This window comes from Hemiscyllium ocellatum, chromosome 12, assembly GCF_020745735.1.
Source record: "Hemiscyllium ocellatum isolate sHemOce1 chromosome 12, sHemOce1.pat.X.cur, whole genome shotgun sequence".
NCBI classification, from domain to species: Eukaryota; Metazoa; Chordata; class Chondrichthyes; order Orectolobiformes; family Hemiscylliidae; genus Hemiscyllium; species Hemiscyllium ocellatum.
This window is the reverse complement of record NC_083412.1, coordinates 3,228,325-3,251,172: the sequence shown is the minus strand read 5'-3', so window position 1 is coordinate 3,251,172 and position 22,848 is coordinate 3,228,325. Positions and strand designations below refer to the sequence as shown.

The 22,848-nt window shown below is 44.4% G+C and overlaps 1 long non-coding RNA gene across 1 annotated transcript in view; it reads left to right on the top strand.

Annotated features, from left to right (window-relative positions):
• LOC132820645 (uncharacterized) overlaps window positions 1-15,300 on the top strand; it is a 33,765-nt gene extending 18,465 nt beyond the window's left edge. Inside the window, exon 3 of the long non-coding RNA XR_009645226.1 lies at window positions 15,172-15,300. This is a non-coding gene — a long non-coding RNA (uncharacterized LOC132820645). The remainder of the gene's footprint in view (window positions 1-15,171) is intronic.
• Window positions 15,301-22,848: the final 7,548 nt, after the last annotated feature.

The following is a 22,848-nucleotide window of genomic DNA, read 5'->3' as shown; positions in this document are numbered from 1 at the left end:
GTTAGCCTGACAGTAAGTCGGGAACGTGCTGGAATGTGTTTTAAAGGATATGACAACAAATGATAACTGGATGCTTAGAAACAATGGGAGACACATGATTTTAGAAAAAGGGAATATTTTAAATCTGTTGGATTCTGCATTTTGGTGTGACCATAAATGCAGAATAGATAAGGGTAGGGAAGGCTAGTTGCAGTAGAGGGATATTTGAAATTTCGATAAGTTTCAACAAGGGCTAAAAATGAGCTCGGGAGAGAATCGGGCCCCTGAAAGGTCAATGCGGCTGTCTGTGTGGAATCACTGCTGATGGGGGAGATACTGAACAAATATTTTGTGTTCGGATTTACTGTGGAGAAAGACATGGAAGCTGTGTGCTCTTCCAGCACCACTAATCCGGAATCTGGTTTCCAGCATCTGCAGTCATTGTTTTTACCTCATTGATTTTAACCGGACTGCGAATCCTCTTGCAAGGATGCCTGCCTTGAAGAAGTTTTCCTCCTCTCTCTGCAAGAATCTCAGGGAGTCCCTCCACGCTGCAGGCTCACTGCCTTTATTCCTGATGAAGGGCTTTTGCCCGAAACGTCGACTTTGCTGCACTTTGGATGTTGCCAGAACTGCTGTGCTCCTCCTGCAACACTAATCCAGAATCTAGTTTCCAGCATCTGCAGTCATTGTTTTTACCTCTGTATCTAAATGGCTAGTTCTCCCTGTGTTCCATGAGATCGAACCATGCGAATCAGTCTCCCATGGGGAATCTTATCGAACGTTTTACTGAAGTCCATATAGATCACATCTACCGCTCAGCCCTCATCAATCCTCTTTGTTACTTCTTCAAAAAACTCAATCAAGTTTGTGAGACATGCATAAAGCCATGTTGACTATCCCTAATCAGTCCTTGCCTTTCCAAATATATGTACATCCTCTCCCTCAGGATTCCCTCCAAACAGCTTGCCCACCACCGAGGTCAGGCTCACTGCTCTGCAATTCCCTGGCTTTCCTTTCCACTCTTCTTAAAAAGTGGCACCACGTTTGCAAACTTACAGTCTTCCGGCGTCTCACCTATGACAATCTATGATACAAATATCTCAGCAAGAGGTCCAGTAATCACTTCTCTAACTTCCCACAGAGTTCTCGATTACACCTGATCAGGAAGTGGGAATTTATCCACCTTTATGCATTTCAAGACATCCAACACTTGCTCGTCTGTAATATGGACATTTTGCAAGGTGTCACCATCCATTCTATATCTTCCATATCCTTTTCCACAGTAAAATCTGATGAAAAATACTCGTTTAGTATCTCTGTCTTTTAACCGTTGTAATTGTACCCACATCCACCCTTCCTCAGGAAGTTCATTCCACAATCAAAACACCCTCTGTGTAACAATTTGCCCCCATGCCTTTTTTTTGAACATCTCACTCTTCTAACCTTTAAATTGTGGTCTCTCCTTTTGAGACTCCCCCATCCTACAGAAAAGACAATTACCATTTAATCGATCTAAAAAACTCATTTTTTAAAATAAACTTTTATAACATCACGTCTCAACATCCAGACTCCTGTAAAAAAAAAGACTCACCCGATCCAATCATTTTTCAGAACTCAAGCCTTCCATATTCAACAACGCCCTGGTTAATCTTTTCCGAATCCCCTGCAGCTTAATAATATCCTCCCTATAACTGGGCGACCAGAACTGGGCAGAGTATTGCAGAACAGGCCTCACCAATGTCTGTGCAATCTCAACATGACGTCCCAAATCCTACACTCAATGGACTGAGCAATAGTCAGGCATGCCAAGCACTGTCTTATCCATCCTGTGATGCAAACTTCAAGAATTATGTACCTGAACCCAGAGGTCCCTCTGCTCTAAAACACTAACCGAGGCCCTAACATTAATTGTATAAGCTCTGCAATTGTTTATTTTACCTTGCATTTATTCAGATTGAATTCCATCTACAGTTTTTCAGCCCATTCACCCATTTCATCAAGATCCCTTTGTAATCTCAAAAAACCTCCTTCACTGCTGACAATGCCACCCTCTAGCCTTCCAGCCCATCACACATGGCTGTCAATGGTACAAATATCTTTGCTCGGGGCTTCACAATTTATTCCCTAGCATCACACAATGTCCTGTGATACACTTAATCAGGTCCTGGGTCTTTCCATAAATTTGTGTTTTAAAACCTCCAGCACCACCTCTTCTATAACATGTCCTCTTTTCAAGGCATAGAGATGTACAGGGTAGTAACAGACTCTTCAGTCCAACTCGCCCATGCTGACCAGAAGATGTAAGTACATCCATCTCATTTTACAGCGCTTGGCCCATGTACCTCTAAACCCTTATTATTCATAAACCCATCCAGATATCTCTTAAAAGTTGTCATAGTATCAATATCTGCTACTTTCTCTCTAAGCCCATTCCATACACACATCGCCATGTGCATGAAAAGGCTGTCCATTTTTATTCCTTTCCCCTCTAACCTTAAACCTCTGCCCTCTAGTTTTGGACTTCCCAACCCTTGGGCAAAGACCTTGAATGTTTACCCAATCCATGCCCCTCATGTTTCTATAAACCTCTGTCAGGTCACCCCTCAGTCTCCGACGCTCCGGAGAAAATAACCACAACTTATTCAGCAACAACCCTGTCAACATCTTGTGATTTTTTTCTGAACACATTCAAATTGCACAACCTCCTTCCTATCTTGGGGATACTGGAATTGCAGCGAACTCCAAATATGGACTAAAGTATTACTCTTATTCCCTGAGTTCCCCAGTTTTTGTCCTCAGTAAGTTCTGGAGTAAAAAATGTGTTTAATGTCTTAGCCATATCCTGCTGTTCCACACATCCATGCCCTCATTGATCTTTAAGGAGCAATATTTTGTCTCGAGTTTTCTTTTACTCAATATATTAATACAATCACTTTTGGATTCTTATTCTCATTATCTGCCAAGGCTATTTCATGTACCCTTTCTGCATTCCTGATTTCCACCCAACGTATATTCCTACAGCCCCTGTGATCCTCAGAGGTTCCCTTGATCCAGCTGGCTATACCTGACACGTAGCCCCTATTCCTTGACCAGACCCTCAATAGACAGCCAGTGTCTCCTAATGCTGTCAGCATTGAGTTGCACACAAACAGGAACCTGCTGGTGGTGATCGCTCAATTTGTCTCAATCTTGAAATATTCGCACTTGCCAGACTTCCCTTTCCCTGCAAATAGACTCCCCAATCACCTTTTGAACGTTCCTGGCTAACACGATCAAGATTGGTCAGGCCCCATTTTATGACTTGAACCTGTGGACCAGGCCTGTCCTTTTCCGAAGCTGTTTTCAAATTAATAGAATTGTGGTCACTTTGGCAAAATGCTTTCCCACTCACACCTCAGTCCCTTTCCCGACCTTAATACCCAAGGGAAGGTCAGGTTTTGCCCCTTTCTCTTTTCAGACCATTTTCATATTAATTGGGAGTTTCTGGAACACAATTACCAAATTCCTCCCTTGGAAACACTGAACACTGACAGTCCCAGTCTAGGTTTGGAAGATTTGAAAACCCCAACCATAACAGTCCTATTATTATGATTGATATTTGAGATCTCCTGATATATTTATTCCTCACTCTGCCACTGATTATTCGGGGTCAGTGGGACAATCGTGTCAGAGTGATGACCCATTCTTATTTCTCAGTTCCACAAACATAGGTTCACTGGGTGATAACATCGGAATATCCTCTCTAAGTACTACTGGGATGATTTATGCAATCAAAACCCACCACCACACGTCCTCTCTTGCCTCCCCTTCAATGCTTCCTGTAGCATCTCGAACTTGAAACAATGAGCTGCCAGTCCTCAACCTCCCTCAGTTGTGTTTCTGTAGTAACTATAATCTCCCAGTCCCATGTTCCAATCCATGCCGTGAGGTCATTCTCCTTAGCTATCAGGTCCCTTGCATTGAAGTAAATGCAGTTTAATCATCAGTTTCCACCCCTCCCCCATTTCTTGCTATATTCGTGCCTGCCTTGTCTGCTGAAATTGCTCTCTTTAACTTGTGCACCAACCTCAATCTTCTTTCTGGTGTTCCAACTGTTTAACTTGCAACATCCTGCCAGATCAGATTATATCCTCTCAAGCAGCTCTAACAATCGCCCCACCAGGATATGGGTCCCGCTCCTGCTCCCAGTTCAGGTCCATTATGCTGGCACCTTCAGACGTCCAGAAACTTGTTCACCAATGTCCCTGTGTTCCTCAGTACTCCAGGAGGACCTACTATTCATGATGTATATCGTTCACTTATGAGACTTCCCATAGTGCATTGCCTCACAGTGATCAGAAGTAAACTCCATCTGCCATTACTCTGCACAGTTTATCATCTGATTGATATCTGACTGCAGTCTGAGACCATCCCTCACCTTTCATGTCATCTGCAAACCTACTAATGATTCCTTCTGTTTTTACATCGGAGTTATTATTCCACAAAATAACCAGCAATGCTTCCTGCGCAGATCCCTGTGGTGCACCCACTGATGAAAGAATTCCAAACACGAGAAGTCTATCCACTGTTTTTTTTAATCCACATTACCAACTTGCCTTGGATCCCATTGGCTCTTTACATTTGGACCAGCCTTCCACGAGGGACCTTGTCAAAGGCCTTATTCAAGTCCATGTAAACCACATCATCTGCACTGCCCTCATCAATATTTTTCGACACCATTTCAAAAAAACTGAACTGAATTCCTCAGACAGTATCTCACTCTTCCAAATCTGTGATGCTGCTGCAGAGGTGATCCTTGCCTTTGGAAGTGTTGATTCATCCTCAAAATTCATTCCAATAATTTCCCTCCCTCTGCTGTCAGACTATCTGCTCTGTAATTACCTGGCCTATCCCTGCTGCCCTTCTTGAACAAAAGAACCACATTAGCGACCCTCCAGACATTCAACACTTCACCTGTGGCCAGCAAAGTTTTATATATATCCACCAGGGGCCCAACAATCTTCTCCCTTACCTCCCATAGCAGCCTGGGATACATTTCATTAGGCACTGGGGATTTCTCCACCTTTATGCCTGTGAAAACATTTAATACCTCCTCCTTATTCATCTTTTCTTGTTCTCGAACCTCACCGTCCCAACTGAAATCCCCGGTGACAATGTCTTTCTCCTGTGTGAATACAGATGGGAAGTATTCATTGAAGTTCTCACCGATTTCCACTGGCTCCATTACAGATTGGCCCTTTGGTTTCTAACAAGCCTCGCTGTTTACCTGGGAATCCTCTTCCTCGAACTGTACTCATTAAATTCCCTGTGGCCTCTCCTTAACAGTATCTGCCAAGGATATTTCATGCCCATTATTTGCCCGTCATTTTAAGGATTGCCTTGCACTATCTATATGTTGGTCGGTCTTTGCCTGTTTTCATCGCCTTGTATTTCCTTCATCAAGCTCAGGATATCGCTTGACCAGTATTCACTGGAGTTACTGCCTTTGTCATTCACTCTTCGCAGAACACACTGGCCTTGAATTCTCCCTGTATCAATTTAACATACTTCCTGTTTCTGAGTGTGAACCCAACAGCAAAAAGTTCCTCCCAGTCTGTGTTTGCCAGATCCTGTCTCGTGGTAGTGATAATGCCCAGTGACAGTAATATTCTAATGATGATGGGGCTTCCACAAATTTGGCGTCTTCACTTCTGCCCTATCCTTATTTTACCAAAATGACTTTGAAAGCTAGTGTTAGGACTACTATCACCGAAACACTCTAAAAATCCTTATGTCTGTCATCTTGTCCAGCACTAAAGCCCAATCACGTTGCTGTAACCTTTTCCAATCCCAACAGCAGTCCTCCATCCTGTCCTACAGCACCTCATTATCTCTAACCTTCCATCATCCAATTCACCTCACTGTTTGTACAGCGTTTCCTACCAACCCTCCCATTATGTAATGTTCTGAAGCTTCCTGAACGCTCCCGAGATCTGTAACCATGCCCCGTCTCTCTCTCTCTTCAATCTTCTCTGTCTCTGTGACTAACTCCCAACACTACAATGTTCCGTACCTTTGACCACCTCCAGTCAGTACTAGCCTTCCTAGCTCTCGAACATCCTGCAGCCACTAAAACCATCCATGTACCTGAAATATCCTCTCAGTTGTTGTAACAACTCTCATTCTCACAACTGCCTCTGTCGATAACCTCAGCCAGTCCAAAGAATCCTTGCTAACTCAGTAACCTCACCCAATGTGTACAACTCTGAGTATGACTAACTTCATCCAGTCTCCCCAACTGTCTCTAACTCTAATTGTAGAGAGAATCCACAACCCTCCCTATTGCGTTCACCTCCTCCAGTCCCTCTCATGGACACCATCTATGGAACCTTATCCTGTCCCTGACTATATTCTCTTCCTGTTCCAATAAATCTTGTGAACTTTGTGACCTAGTCCAATCTCTGCAGTGCTCTGTATAATCAGCCTCACTGTGCCTGGAACCTGGCTTTAATTCCAGCCTTGGCCGATTGTCTGTGTGGACTTTGCATGTTCTCCCCCCTGACTGTGTAGGTTTCTTCCGGGTGCTTTAGTTTCCTGCCATAGCTCGACATTTGCACGATACGTGATTGTCGATCATAAATTGACCGTAGTATTCAGGCAAGTGTGCTTTAGGTGAGTTCATCATGAGAAATGCAGGGTTTAATGGACAGGGAGAGGGATGGGTCTGGTTAGGATGCTCTTTAGAGGGTTGGTGTGGGCTTGTTGGGCCAAATGGCCTTTCTCCACACTGTAAAGATTCTATTCAGGTTATTGTCCAGTCCTGTCAACCATCCCTGTCTCTTGAACCTTGCCTCATCCCCAATACTCTCCTTATATGTGTAATCTCCAACAGTCTCTAAAACACTCCTTGGCGATGTCAGCTTCTCCAGTCCTTACCATGACCAATATGACTGTCACCTCTTCCTGCTTTTAGAACAATCCTTATAACTGTTGTCATTGGTTACATCACTCCCAATCACTGTTCCATCCTGAACCCCCCCCCCCCACCCCCCCAAAACATTTATATCTCTGTAAACCCATCTGGACTGTGTGTACCTCCTTTTGACAGTCCCATTCTGAGACTTCCTCTATATCAAAAACGTCAATAAGTGTAGGAAACCCTTATTATTGTAACCTCCCTCCAGCCTTACAGCACTGAGGATCTGTAGAAGCTCTCTTCAACCCGCCAGCCATCTCTGTGTCTGTAATCTATTCCACTCCCCAGAATTCATTCTCTCTGAGCTCTTCTGTAGTCCATTAAACACTCCCTCCCACTGTCTGTGTCATTGTAACCTTCTCCAAAAACACAACCTTCCCTATCTGTGTAAATCCCGACACCAGTCCCTACCCTTCTAAGCTCCGTCTAACAATATAACCCTCCATGTTTGTGTATTCAGCTTCAGTCCCTACTCACCTCCCTATCTGTGTAACCTTCTCCAGGCATTTTTGCTTCACTCTCTTCAACTGTCCCTGTCAGTGTAATCTCTTCTGGACCCGAAAACTCCCCTCTCTTTAACTTACTCAGGCAACACAACCCTCACTATCTGTGACCTACTCCTGTCGGAGAACCCTCCCTCTGTGAACTGCTCCAAATCTTCAACTCTCCATAAGCTCCTGCAGTCTTAGAGCCCTCCCTGTGTACATAACCTCTTCCAGTCCCTAAAACGCCATCAGTCTGTGGAGACCCTACCAGCATCCCTATCTGTGTTATCCTGTCAGGTCCCTGCAACACTCCCGATCTGTAGATCCCACTCCAATGCCTGTGTTTCACCCGGTCCTGTTCCTACAAGACTCATTAACTATGTAACATTCTCCCGTCGCTATCACCCACCGTGTCAATGTAAGCTCCTCCTGTATCTCCATCCAGTTACGCATCTCCATAACCTTCTCCAGCTCTTACATCCCTATCTGTGTAAACATCACTCTCCACTCGAACCCTCCCTACCGCAGGAACTTCCTCCTGTTTGTGTAATGCTCCCTTATCTGTGAAACTGTCTCCAACCAAACTTGCTACCCCAATCTCTGAAAAACGAATCCAGATTCCACACCCTCCTTAACCCCCAGAACCTAAGCCTTCCTATATCTATAAACATCTTCAGTCACAATGACCCTCCATATCTCTGTTTGTTCCGCCAGATGTTACAAACCTCTTTATCTCTGTAATCTGCTCAGTTCCCTAAAACAGTCCCTGTCTGTGTGATTCAGCCCTGTCGTACAAACATCCTTATCCTGGTAAATTTCTCTATCCCTCCCAGCATTCCCAACTCCTTGAACCCGTCAGCCCTACAGCTCTCCACATTTCTGTAACCTCCTGTGGGCCTATGGTCCTCCCTCCCTGTGAAACCACCTCCAGTCCCCACATCCCTCCCAATCTGGGTCCTCTGCTCCAAATCAGACCATTGCTGTCTCTGTAAACACCTCCACCCCTGACAACTCTTCTCATTTGTGTAACCTCGTTCAGACCCCATACTCTCCAGCTTCCTGCATCCTCTTCCTGCATTGCAACTAAAACCACATGTTTATGTAATATCCACCAGTGCTTAAACCTCCCCAACTCAGTAACCACTTGCAGCCCTAACAAAGCACCTAAACTGTGAAACCTCTTAATTCCCTACAATCCTCCCTCCCTCCCTCCTCAACTACCTTCATCACCATGAAACCTCACAATCACTGAAGTCACCTTTTGGCACTGCAACCCTCCTAATGTCTGCAAAATCCTTTTGTCCTGATATCCCTCCCTGTCTCTGTAACCCCCACCACCCTCCAGTGCCCTTCTGGGGAACCTGGCAGAGGAGGGATGTTTTGTAGAGTCCGGGCCATGTTACAGAGGTACAATCCTGGGAATTACAGATTTAGTCTAATGTCTGTGGGGTGCAGATTATTGGCAAAGACTCTAAAGACAGGATTTATGACTACTTGGAAAACTATCGTTTCATTAGAGACAGTCAGCACGGGTTTGTGAGGGGCAGGTCATGCCTCACAAATCTTATTGAATTATTTGAGGATATGAGCGAATACGTTGATGGCTCATTCAGAAAATAAGGAGGCATGGGATACAGGGAAATCTGTCTGTCTGGTTACAGGATTGGATGGCCCAGAGAAGACAGAGGGTGGCAGCAGGTGGACAGTATTGAGTCTGGAGCTCAGTGACCAGTGGTGTTCTGTAACAGTCGGCTCTGGGACTCTGCTCTCTGTGATTTTTATAAATGACTTGGATGTGGATTTTGGAGAGTGGGTTAGTAAGAAGTGAGGCCATACTGGATTTGGTTCTGGGTAACGAACCAGGCCAGGTGTTAGAATTGGAGGTAGGTGAGCACTTTGGGGACAGTGATCACAATTCGGTGACTGTTAATCTGGTGATGGAGAGGGATAAGTGTGCACTGTAGGGCAAGAGTTATAGCTGGGGGCAGGGAAATTATGTGCGGTGAGGCATGACTTAGGATGGAAAAGTAGGCTTCAAGAGAAGGGTGCAATCGATATATGGAGCTTGTTCAAGGAGCAACTATTGAGTGGCCTTGATAAGTATGTACCTGTCAGGCAGGGAGGAAAGGGTCATGTGAGGGAGCCGTGGTTTAATATGGAATTGGTTACCCTGGTTAAAGGGAAGAGGGCGGCCTATGTAAAGATGAGGCGTGAAGGTTCAGTTGGGGAAATTGAGAGTTATAAGGTAGCCAGGAAGGATCTGAAGAGAGCTAAGAGCAGCAAGGAGGGGACATGAAAAGTCCTGAGTTGGTAGGATTAGGGAAAACCCAAAGGCTTTCTATAGGTATGTCAGGAATAAAAGAATGACTAGGGTAGGAATAGGTCCAGTCAAGGATAGTAATGAGAAGTTGCGTGTGGAGGCTGAAGAGATTGGGGAGATACTGAATGAATACTTTTCATCAGTATTCACTCAGGAACAGGGCATTGTTGCCGAAGTGAATATTGAGTCACAATTAGAATGGATGGCTTTGAGGTATGTAGGGAAGAGGTGTTGGAAATTCTGGAAAGGGTGAAAAGTCCCCTGGGCCTGATGGCACTTATCCTAGGATTCTCTGGGAAGCAAGGGAGGAGATTACCGAGTCATTGGCCTTGATTTTTATGTCCTCGTTGTCTACAGGAATAGTGCCAGAAGACTGGAGGATAGCAAATGTGGTTCCCTTGTTCAAGAAGGGGAGTAGGGATAACCCTAGTAACTATAGTCCTGTGAGTCTCACTTCTGTTGTGGGCAAAGTCTTAGAGAGAATTGTAAGGGATAGAATTTATGAACACCTGGATAGGAATAATGTGATCAAGGATAGTCAGCATGGTTTTGTGAAGGGCAGGTCGTGCCTCACAAAACTTATTGAATTCTTTGAGAAGGTGACTAAGGAGGTGGATGAGGGTAAAGCAGTAGATGTGGTGTATATGGATTTTAGTAAGGCATTTGATAAGGTTCCCCATGGTAGGCTACTGCAAAAAATACGGCGTTATGGCATTGAGGGTGCGTTGGAGGTTTGGATTAGGAATTGGCTGGCTGGAAGACGACAGAGGGTAGTAGTTGATGGTAAAGGTTCATCTTGGAGTGTAGTTACTAGCGGTGTTCCACAAGGATCTGTTTTGGGACCATTACTGTTTATCATTTTTATAAATGACCTGGAGGAGGGGCTAGAAGGTTGGGTGAGCAAGTTTGTGAATGATACGAAAGTCGGTGGAGTTGTTGACAGTGAGGAAGGATGTGGCAGGTTACAGCGGGATATAGATCAGCCTGCAGAGCTGGGCAGAAAGGTGGCAAATGGAGTTCAATGTAGCTAAGTGTGAAGTGATTCACTTTGGTAAGAGTAACAAGAAGATGGGGTACTGGGCTAATGATCAGATACTTGGTAGTGTGGATGAGCAGAGGGATCTTGGTGTCCGTGTACACAGATCTCTGAAAGTTGCCAGCCAGGTAAATAGTGCTGTGAAGAAGGCATATAGCGTACTGGCTTTTATTGGCAGAGGAATTGAGTTCCGGAGTCCTGTGGTCATGTTGCAGTTGTATAAGACTCTGGTGCGGCCGCATCTGGAGTATTGTGTGCAGTTTTGGTCGCCATACGATAGGAAGGATGTGGAGGCACTGGAACGGGTGCAGAGGAGGTTTACCAGGATGTTGCCTGGTATGGTAGGAAGATCATATGAGGAAAGGCTGAGGCACTTGGGGCTGTTTTCATTGGAGAAAAGAAGGTTTAGGGGTGACTTGATAGAGGTGTATAAGATGATTAGGGGTTTAGATAGGGTTGACCATGAGAACCTTTTTCCACGTATGGAGTCAACTATTACAAGGGGGCATAGTTTTAAATTAAGAGGTAGTAGGTATAGGACAGATGTTAGGGGTAGATTCTTTACTCAGCGAGTTGTGAGTTCATGGAATGCCCTGCCAGTAGCAGTGGTGGATTCTCCCTCTTTCTGGGCATTTAAACGGGCATTGGATAAGCATATGGAGGATAGTGGACGAGTGTGGGTTAGGTGGGCTTGGATCAGCACAACATCGAGGGCCAAAGGGCCTGTACTGCGCTGTATTTTTCTATGTTTTATGTAAGTTTGCTAATCATATGAAGATTGTTGGAGTGGTGGGTAATGTGGAGGGCTATTGTAGATTGCATAGGGACATTGACAGGACACAGCTGGCCTGGAAGTTGCAGATGGAGTTAAATCTGGAAAAGTGTGAAGTGATTCATTCTGGAAGGTTGAATTTTAATACAGAATTCAGGGTTAAAAGGCAGAATACTTGGCAGTGTGGAGGAACAGAGAGACCATGGGGTCTATGTCCATAGATCCCTCAAGTTGCCACGTACTTTGGTAGGGTTGTTAAAAAGGCATATATTGTGTTGGCTTTCCTTAGCAAGGGGATAGATTTTAAGAGCAGTGAGGTTTTAGTGCATCTTAATAGCCTCCTAGTGAGACCACACTTGGCATATTGTGTTCAGTTCCGGCCCCCTGTTTACAGGAACGATGTGCAAGTTTCAGAGAGGGTACACAAGAAATTTACCAGGGTGCTGCTTGGAATGGAGAACATTTCTCATGAAGAAAGTTTGAGGGAGCTAAGGCTTTTTTCATTGAAGTGAAGAAGGGGGTGGGGCAACCCTGTAGAGGTGAACAAAATGATGATAGGCACACAGAGAGTGAATAGTCAGAGACTTTTCCTCTTATGGAATAAATGGCTGTAACAAGGCGGCATAATTTTAAGGTGAATGGAGGATGGATAAGAGATAGAGAATGGTAGGTGGTTGGATGGACTGCCAATGGTGGTAGTAAAATTAGACACATTTGGGACATTTAATAGACTCTTGGACAGACACATGGATAATAGTAAAATGAAGGGTATGTAGGTAATTTTGATCTTATAGTTGGATAAAAGGTTGGCATGAAATCATGGCCGAAGGGTCTTGAGCTGAACTGTTCTGCGTTCTATGTTCTGTCTGGTAAGCTGGGTGATAAACTCAGATCAGTGTAAAATGATATGGCATTCAGGAGGAGCTAGTGAACTGGATTCAAAATTGGCTTGATGGTAGGAGACAGCGGGTGACGGGAGACATGTGTTTCTGACTGGAGGCATGTGACCAGCGGTGTAGTGGGTCCCCTGTTGTTTGTCATTTGGATAAATGGTTTGGATGGAATATTGGTTTCCTGGTAAGTAAGCTTCTTGGGTGGCACTGACATTGGAGGTAAAGTGGTTAGTGGAGAAGATCGTATATATTACAACATGATGAACAGTACTGCTGGGATAGTGGGCTGAAGAATAGCAGATGGAGTTTAATTAGATAAATGTGAAGTGTTCTATTTTGGTGAAACAAACCAGGGTGGGACCTGTACAGTTAATGTTTGGGCCCTGGGTGGTGTTGTCAGTCAGAGACCGAGCTATGCAGGTACACAGTTCTTTGAATGTGTTGTCACAGGTAGACAGGCTGGTGAATCAGACATTTGGGATGTTTACCTTCATTGGGGAGAGCATTCAGAGTAAGAGTTGGCATGTAATGGTGCATCTGTAAAATACATTGGTGAGGCTATCATAAAAATATTGTTGTTCAGTAAGAAGAACTCATTTGGTTCACTTACCTCCTTTTAGGAATCTGATCCAGACCTACAGCAATATGGCTGACTCTGAGCTACCCTCTGGGTAATTAGCAGTCGGGTCAAAGAATGTTCGTCCAGGCAGTGACAACTACATCCAACGAATGAATAAATAAAAAGACCTATGCACTTCCGTACCTCTGGAAACAAGTCCAGCTGCAGCAATCCGTACTGGTTTTGTAACACCATTCTAGACCTGACCACTCTCTATAACACTCTCACCACCTCCCACCTTCACCTCTCCCTGTTCCTATCGTGTCATTAAACCCTGACAATGATTCCCCTTCCCACTGCCCTCCTCCTGCTACCAGACCCTTTGCAATCCATTTAACATTTACTCCTAAAGCACTCTCTCACTTCAAGATTTTAAGTATTTTGTGCTGATCTTCTCAGCCTCATAATCTAGTATGATCCCTTTTGTCCTGAGTGAGGGACCAGTGGGGATTTCTTGCTGAGGGTTTTACTGTTTCAATGGAATGTCCTTCTGTTGAGTGTTTTATACTGTTCCTTGAAATGTTTTCCACTGTCCATTTACAAACACATATTTCAGTCTGTTTAGGCTGTTTACCTTGGTCAGTTCTTCTCTCAAACTCATGTAATTGGCTATTTTTGTTTCTAGTTGCAGCTCGTCCTTTCTGTGATTCACTTTAAAACATTTTGTGTATTTAGCTGTACTTTATCACAATTTCCCGAAGGATCTCTCCCGGTGACGTTACACATTCACTAAGTTTCATCACACGGTCGCTCTGACATAGTTACATCCCTAGCCTGTTGCACAGCGAAACACTGAAAAAAAAATAACCGAACTCCTCTTCCAATATCAATGTTCTCCGTGTGATTGGTCCAGATTATACAAATATTGAAGTTTTCCAAAATTATCACAATGCCTTTATTAAAAATCCAATGAGTTCCTGTGTAATACAGTGATGAGCAATGGAATAAAGTTCGTTGGCTAAAATTGTTCTGCTGCTTGTGTCCTTGGCAAGTAGTAGCCAGAATTTACATTCAGACTGACTCGACTTCATGTTCTGATGCCAAATTCTTTCTTTGTGATGTCTTCGTTATCCATTATTGTTAGCATTACACATTTTGCCCGAGTATCGGCAAGGTTGTAAACCACTGAATATTTTTGTTCACACTGTATCCATATTTCCCTGGTGTCTAAATCTCTTTTATCTCTGTCACAAATCCACCTTATTGCATCGACTTTGTCCATTCAATTAAAAGTATTCCTTTCCTTAATTTATTGTCACAAATCTATTCACTGACGTACAATTTTACTTAAACTCTGTCCCATCCTGTTCCTTTTTGCTTATCTTCAGCCAGATCCCCATGCTGTTTTCGTGTGTCACATTTTCCCTTTGGATTCGGAAAGTTCCTTTCACCTGAACGCTGTCCCTGCATCCTCTCTGGCAGTTTAAACCCTTGGCCATTAACCTACCGACATGATCGGCCAGGACAATAGTCCCAGCACCGTTCCAGTGGGGCCATCCAAAAGGATTATATTTAAAATCAGGCATGGGATGAAGTATCTCTGGCTGACCAGCCTTTCTTGCCCAGCCGGAGCTGCCCTTGAGCTGAATATCTTTCTCAGCCAGTTCAGCGGGTCAGTGAGAGGCAAACACTTTGCTGTGGGTATGTCGTGCAGATCAGATGAGGATGGGCAGATGTCCTTCTCGAAAGGGCAAGTGTTTGGGTTTTTTGGTCATCAGCAATGGTCTCATACTTACTTGTCGATTGTTAATTACTATTTTTAAAATTAGTGATTTCAAATTCCACCATTGTTGATGCTGGGATTCCAGCCTGTATCCCCCGAACATTAGCAGAGGTTTGGGATACATGCTCCAGCAATAATACCACGAGGCCATCACTTCACCTGCTCACAGGTTGCTCATTCCTGACCGGTTATACCAGTGCATCATGAAGCAAAACCTGTCAATCCAACACAGTTGTGTGATCCTGATATCTTCCAGCACTCTGGTGATATCACTTAGGATCTTGCTTTCTGTCTGTCTCTGTCTCTGTCTGTCTCTGTCTGTTTCTCTCTTCTGAAGAAAGACGAGGCAGCACAATTCCCATTCTGCCTATTCCTGTCTCCTGTAGGTACTCAGGAAGGTTCAGACTCGATTAACTTCCCAGCTGCTGGGTGTCTCGTCCATCATCACATTGAAGATAGTTGGTCAGCCAGAGAGACAAAAGAGAGGGAGATCTGCAGCCTTCAATAAATCCTGCAGTGAGGTAAGATCACTCACAGTGCACAGAGCAGAGAGCAACGAGAGGGCTCCAAACATCGGCTGACAATATATGTCACTGATACAGTGCTGGAGGGTGAGCACAGTTCACACACACCCCAGGCTCAATCACCGCCCCAGTCTAAGTTCTGTTGTACTAAGACTCACTACTCTGCATCACTATCTATGGCATGTCTTGTACACCAGTGTCTTCAATAATTTGTAACTCCTATAACAGTTTATATCTCTGTAACCTCCTCCTATCTCAATAGTCCCTCGATATATTTGAAATGTACTGCATTCCAGACTACCATCCCTATCGCTGTAACTTGCTTCAGTGTCGACAACATGCCTTATCTCAGTAGTCCCCTCCTCCAATAACTGGAGACAGAGGCATGCAGCACAATCCTTCAATCCAACTAGTCCATGCTGACCAGAGTCCATGAACAAGTCACGTTTCCCTGTATTTGACCGGATCCCTTCAAACCTTCTCCTCCCAAGTACCTGCCCAAATGTATTTTACATGTTGTAATTGTACTTTTCTCTACCACTTCCCCTGGAAGCTCATTCCATAACTGCACCATCGTCTGTGTAGAAATTTTTCTCCTAAAATCTCTTTTAAGTGCTTCCTCTCCCATCTCATATTTATGCCCACTAGCACACAGAACATGACAGCGCAATGCAGGCCCTTCGGCCTTCGATTTTGCACCAACCTGTGGAACCAATCTGAAGCCCAAGTAGCCAACACTATTCAAATTCATGTCCATATGCCTATCCAACGACCGTTTAAATGCCCTTAAAATTGGCGAGTCTACCACTGTTGCAGGCAATGCATTCCATGCCCCGACTATTCTGAATAAAGAACCTACCTCTGGCATCCGTCCCATATCTATTTATTAATATTAGCATCTACCTAAATTTAAAGCTATCTCCCCTCCTGGTAGACATCGCCACCCAAGAGAAAAGGCTCTCACTGTCCAACCCATCTCACCTGCTGATTATCTTATATGTCTCTATTAATTGACTTCAAACACATTCTTTTGAACAAAAACAGCTTAAAGTCCCTCAGCCTTTCCTCATAAGACCTTTCCTCCGTACCAGGTAACTTTCTAATAAATCTCATCAGATGTGGTGAGTGTGGACTTGTTGGGCCGAAGGGTCTATTTCCACACTGGAAGTAATCTAATCTAAGGGGACAACATTTGCTATCCGCCAGCCTTCTAGCACTATTCCTGTAAACAATGATGACAAAAAGATCAAAATCAAAGGCTTGGCAATCTCCTTCGTGGCTTCCCAGAGAATCCGAGGATAAATCCCATCCGGCCAATAGATTTATCTATTTTTAGACTTTGCAGAATTGCTAACACCTCCCCCTTCTGTACTTCAATTCAATCTAGTTATGGACTCCACTGCCCTGGCTAATCACCTTACCTGTATCCCTCGTGGTTTTAATCATCGTCCTGCGACTTGTATCATCGAAGGACAATGATACAAATAGTTCTGCTCTTGTCCCTGCCACTACTTATCACAATGTTCTGGGATACACTTATTCAGGACTTAAGGCGTTCTCTACCTTTGTGTTTGAAGACCTCCAGCACTACCTCTTCTATAATGGGAACTCTTTTCAAGCCATCACTGTCTCTTTAACTGACTTGTCTGCAGTAATTTCTGACAAAATGTTCATTTAGGGTCTTACCCATCTCCTGTGGTTTCCACACATGGATGTCCTTATTGATCTTTGCAGGGCCCTATTGTCTCTCTAGTTGCGTTTTTGTACTTGTGTGCTGTAGAATTTTCTTGCAATCTCCTTAACCTTATCTGCCAAAGCTATCTCATCCCCCCATTTTGCTTTCCAGCTTTATCCGGCTTCTCTGTTTCTCTAAAACCCTCCAGTATCAGTAACATCTTCATCAATCTTTGCTCCATTTACAGTTTCCGGAAATGCTTCCTAAAACAGGACGATCAGAATTCTCCACAGTACTCCGACTGGGGACCCAGCAATGCCTTGTACAGCCGTATCATGATGTGCCAACTTATGTATTCAATTCGCTGACCCATGAGGGCAAGTGTTCCAAATTCCACTTTCCCCACCTTGTCCACCTGTGATGCACCATCCAAGGAACTGCATTCCTTGGTCTATCTATGTTCGACAGCACTGCCCAGTGCCCAACTATTAACTGTGTTAGTCCTCCCTGGTTTGTCTTGACAGAATCCATCACCTGAATTCAGCTCCATCGGTCATTCCTTGGCCACTGGCTCAGTTGTTCGAGATCCCCTTCAATAACTGTATTCCCTGCCCACTATAACCCGTGTTCTATCCGGACGTTTATCAAAAAACTGACTAACAATGACTCCTATGCTCTTACTGAAATGTTTTCTGTAAATGATGCATAACAGTGGACCCAGCACTGTTCCTTATGGCACACTGCTGGTCATAGGCCCCCAGTCTGCACAACAACGCTCTCCCACCACTCTGTCTCCTATTGTCAAGCCAATTTTGTATCCAGTTGGCTAGTTCTCCCTGAAACCATGTGATCTAACCTTACTAACCAGTGTTCCACGCTAAACCCTGTCCAATGCCTTGCTGTGGTCAGTATAGACACAGTCTCCTGTTCTGTCTTCTTCTATCTTCTTAGTCACCTCTACAACAAACTCAGGCAAGTTTGTGAGACACTACTTGTGTACTTTGTGTCAACTGTCCCTAATTAACCTTCGCCGTTCGAAATGCATGTAACTACTGTCCCTCAGAGCCCCCTCCAACACCGTACGCACCACTAACATCAAGCCAATTGGTCTTTAGGTGCCTTGCTTTCCCTCGCGTCAGTTTTAAATAATGGCACAACGTGAAACACCCTCCAGGCTTCCAGCTCATCACCCGTGGCTGTCACTGATATAAATATCTCTTTAAGGGACAATTCTTCCAGAGTTTCCCCCAGTGTCCTCAGATATACATGATTAGCTCCAGGGATTTGACTTTTTTTTAGGCGTTTTAAAATCGCCAGCACCTCCCGTTTTGTTATGCGGAGTCTTTTGAAGACTTCATTTCCCTGACTTCCCCAGTCTTTAAGTTCTGATGTGAAATTTTCGTCAAGGATCTCACCCATCTCCTGTGGTTCCACACATGGATTAACCCATTGATCTTCAAGGGGCATATCCTGTCTCTAGTTAATCTTCTCTCGTTAGTATTCATGTCGAATTCCTTTGGATTTCCCTCAGCATTATCAGCCAAAATTTTCTCAGGTCTCCTGCTTGCCCTCCTGCTCTACCTCTTCAGTGTATTACTGTACCCACAATGTTCTTTGAGGAATCCAGCTGGCCATATATGACATGGACGCCTTTATCTTGACCAGAACCTCAATACCCCCAATCATCCAGAATTTCCTTCTTGTAATCAGCATTGTCCTTCACACTAACAGAAATATCCTCACGCTGAACTCTCATTTTATCTTTCTTTTGATAGTTTCCCACCTGCCTGAGGTCCATTTACCTGCAAATACTCTCCACAATCAACTGCTAAAAGTTCTTGACCAATACCGTCTGGATTGGGGCAGACCAATTTTGATCTTTCACTTGTGGATCAGGCCTGTCATTTTCCATAACTGTTTTCAAATTAATACAGTTGTGGTCACTTTGTCAAAGTGCTTCCCAACTTACACCTCAGTCCCTTTCCCTACCTTGTTTCCCAAGGGGAGGTCAGGTTTTGCCACTTTCTCCAGGGAGAGGGCAAGCAACCAGTGGTAATTGTGCACATCAGTACACATGACATAGATACAGTTGGATGGGATCTGGTCAAGTGAGTATTAGGAGTTAGGTAATAAGTTAAAAAGCAGGACTACAGGGGCAGTGAGCTCCAGATTACTCCCAGTGCCGCTCGTAGTGAATATGGAAGTAAAAAGACTAGCCGGATGGATGAGTGCCTGAGGAGCTGGTGGAGGGGGAAGGGTTTTTACGTCTTGGATCATTGGGGTCTCTTCTGGGGTAGAAGTGACCTGGACAATGGGGATTCTGAAAAATAAAGAGACCATCGACCAGTCAGAGGAAAATCCACCAGCCACCGAGAGCACGTTTCCTATTCAGGATATCCAGGGGCACAGTCAAGGGAGAGAAAAGACTTCTGGTTTAAAGGAAATTTATTTCATGAGGCCTGACTGGTAAGGCAGACGAGCTCAGAGCATGGATTGCCTCTGGGGACTGGGATGTTATAGCCATAACAGAAACATGGCTGAGAGAAGGGCAGGAATAACAGCTCAGTGTTCCAGGATACAGAAGGTACAAGTGTGACAGAAAGACAAGTAATTGAGGAGGGGGAGTGCGCTTTTGATAAATGAGAGCATAACAACAGTGATCAGAGAGGATACTCCTAAAGAGTAATCAAATGAGGCCATATGGTTGGGAGTTAGAAAGAAGGGGGCGGTCACTTTGTTTGGACTGTATTACAGACTCGCAAATAGCCAGCGGGTATGAGAAGAGCAGATGTGTAGAGAGATTGTAGATAGGTGTTGAATAAGTAATAAGAGAGTAGTATTGATTGGAGGTTTTAATTTCCCCTGGATTGACTTGGGACCTCAGAATACCATATGGGTAACAATTTGTCAAATGGGTCCAAGAAAGTTTCCTTGACAATATATAGGCTGTCCTACTCTATTCAGGTGGGCGCAACATTGAACATCCCCTGAGAAAACAAGATGAGGAAGTGACTGAAGTGTCAGTCGGAGAGCACTTTGGGTCCAGTGACCGCAACTGTGTTAGTTTTAACATAACTACAGAAAATGATAGGAGAGGTCCACAGGTTAAGGAGCTATGCTGAAACACAGGCAGTTTTGGGGCCATGAAGCAGGATCTAGCAGAGGTTGAGTGGGTGAGTCTGTTTGAAGGAAAAGAAACGACTGGAAAATGGGAGGCTTTTAAAAGTGTGATACTGAAAATCCACGGTCAGTATGTACCTGTTAGGGTGAAAGGAAAATGGCAGGTTTAGGGATCCCTGGCTGATGACGGATATTGAGTCTCTGATCTGGCAATTGAAGATGGTATACATTGGGTTTAAGGTTTCCGTATCTACCGAACCTCTTCCGGCCCTAAAGACAGAATCAATCTGTGGAGACCTTATCAGGTCCATGCCACACATCGATCTGTTGAACCCACTCCAGGCCCTGTGACTGTTCCAATTCAGTTCCTAAAGGAACTGCGGTCTGTGTAACATGCTCTCATCACTATCACCCACCCTGTCAGTGTAAGCTTTTCCAGTATTTCCACCCATCTACTCATCTGCATAAACTTCTCCAACTCTTACACCCCTATATCTGTGTTAACGACAACCTCCCCAACAACACTTTCCCACTTAGGCCAAACTCGAGGAGATGACTAATGCTCCTTTAGCTGTGTAACTGTCTCCAATCAAAATTGCTGTTCTCATCTCCAGGAAAATCCGTCCGATTCCACATCCTCCATGTCTAAATAACACCAGAACCTAAGAATTTCGACATCTCTCAACCTGTTCAGTCACGAGTACCCTCCATATGTGTGTTTTTTGCTTCCAGCCTAGACAACCTACATTATCTCTGTAATCTGCTCCATTCCCTAAATAGTACCTGTCAGTATAAACCAGCACTGTCCTCCCACTATCCTTATCCTTGTAAACTGATCCATCCCTCCCAACCTCCTCATCTCCATGAACTCCTGCAGGCCCTACAGCTCTCCACATTTCTGCAACCTCCTGTGGGCCTATGGTCCTCCCTCCCTGTCAAACCACCTGCAGTCCCCACATTCCTCCCAATCTGGCTCCTCTGCTTCAGATCAGACCATTGCTGTCTCTGTAAGCACCTCCACTCCTGACAACTCTTCCCATTTGTGTAACCGCGTTCAGACCCCATACTCTCCAGCTTCCTGCATCCTCTTCCTGAAATTGCAATCAAAACCACATTTTCTGTATTATCCACCAGTGCTTAAACCTTCCCCAACTCAGTAACCTCTTGCAGTCCTAATCAAACACCTTAAATTTGAAAGCTTTCAATTCGCTACAATCCTCCCTCCCTCCCTCCTCAAATGCGTTAATTACCATGTAACCACACAATTACTGAATTCTCCTTTTGCACTGCAACCCTCCTACGGTCTGCAAAACTCTCCTGTCCTGATATTCTTCCCGATCTCTGTAACCCCCACCACCCTCCAGTGCCCTTTTTGGGAACATGGCAGAGGAGGGAAGATTTGTAGAGTCCGGGCCATGTTACGGAGGTAGAATTCTGGGAATTGCAGATTTGGTCTAATGTCTGTCGTGTGCAGATTATTGGAGAGGACTCTGACAGACAGAATTGGAAAATCTTAGTTAAATTTTAGACAGTCAGCATGGGTTTGTGAGGGGCAGGTCATGCATCACAAACCTTATTGATTTCTTTGAAGATATGGCAGAATATATTGAAGCTCATACAGAAAATAAGGAGGCATGGGATACAGGGAAATCTATCTGTCTGGATACATGCTTGGATGGCCCAGAAAAGACAGAGTATGGCAGCAGATAAACAGTATTGAGCCTGGAGCTCAGTGACCAGTGGGGTTCTGTAACAGTCGGCTTTGGGACGCTGCTCTCTGTGATTTTTATAAATGACTTGCATGTGGATGTTGGAGAGTGGGTTCGTTAATTTGCCAATCTGGTGGAGTGGTGGGTAATGTGGAGGGCTGCTGTAGGTTGCAATGGGACATTGACAGGACACAGAGCTGGGCTGGAAATCTCAAATGGTGTTCAAGCTGGAAAAGTATGAAGTGATTTATTCTGGAAGGTGGAATTTGAATACAGAATACAGTGTGAAAGGCAGAACACTTGGCAGTGTGGAGGATCAGAGAGATCAAGGTGTCCATGTCCATAGATCCCTCAAAGTTGCCACACACGTTGATAGGGCTGTTAAAAAGCATATGTTGTGTTGGCTTTCCTTAGCAAGGGGATTGATTTTAAGAACAGTGAGGTTTTACTGCATCTTTATAGCATCCTGGTGAGACCACACTTGGAATATCGTGTTCAGTTCTGGTCCCCTGTTTACAGGAAGGATGTGCAAGTTTTAGAGAGCATACACAGGAAATTTACCAGGATGCTGCCTGGAATGGAGGGTATTTCTTATGAAGAAAGGTTGAGGGGGCTAAGGCTTTTCTCATTGGAGTGAAGAAAGGGGTGGGACAACGTGGTAGAGGTGAACAAGATGAAGAGAGTCACAGAGAGAGTGAATAGTGAGAGACTTTTTCCCCTATGGCATAAATGGCTAATACAAGGGGTATAATTTTAAGGTGAATGGAGGATGGATAAAGGATAGAGAATGGTAGGTGGTTGGAATGCACTGACAATGGTAGTAGTAAAATTAGATACTTTCGGTACATTTAATAGACTCTTGGAGAAGCACTTGGATGGTAGTAAAATGAAGGGTATGGAAGTTAGTTTGGTCTTATAGTCGGATAAATGGTTGGCATGGCATCATGGTCGAAGGGTCTTGTGCTGTACTGTTCTGTGTTCTATGTTCTGTTTGGTAAATGGGTAACAACCTCCGATCAGTGTAAAAGGATATGG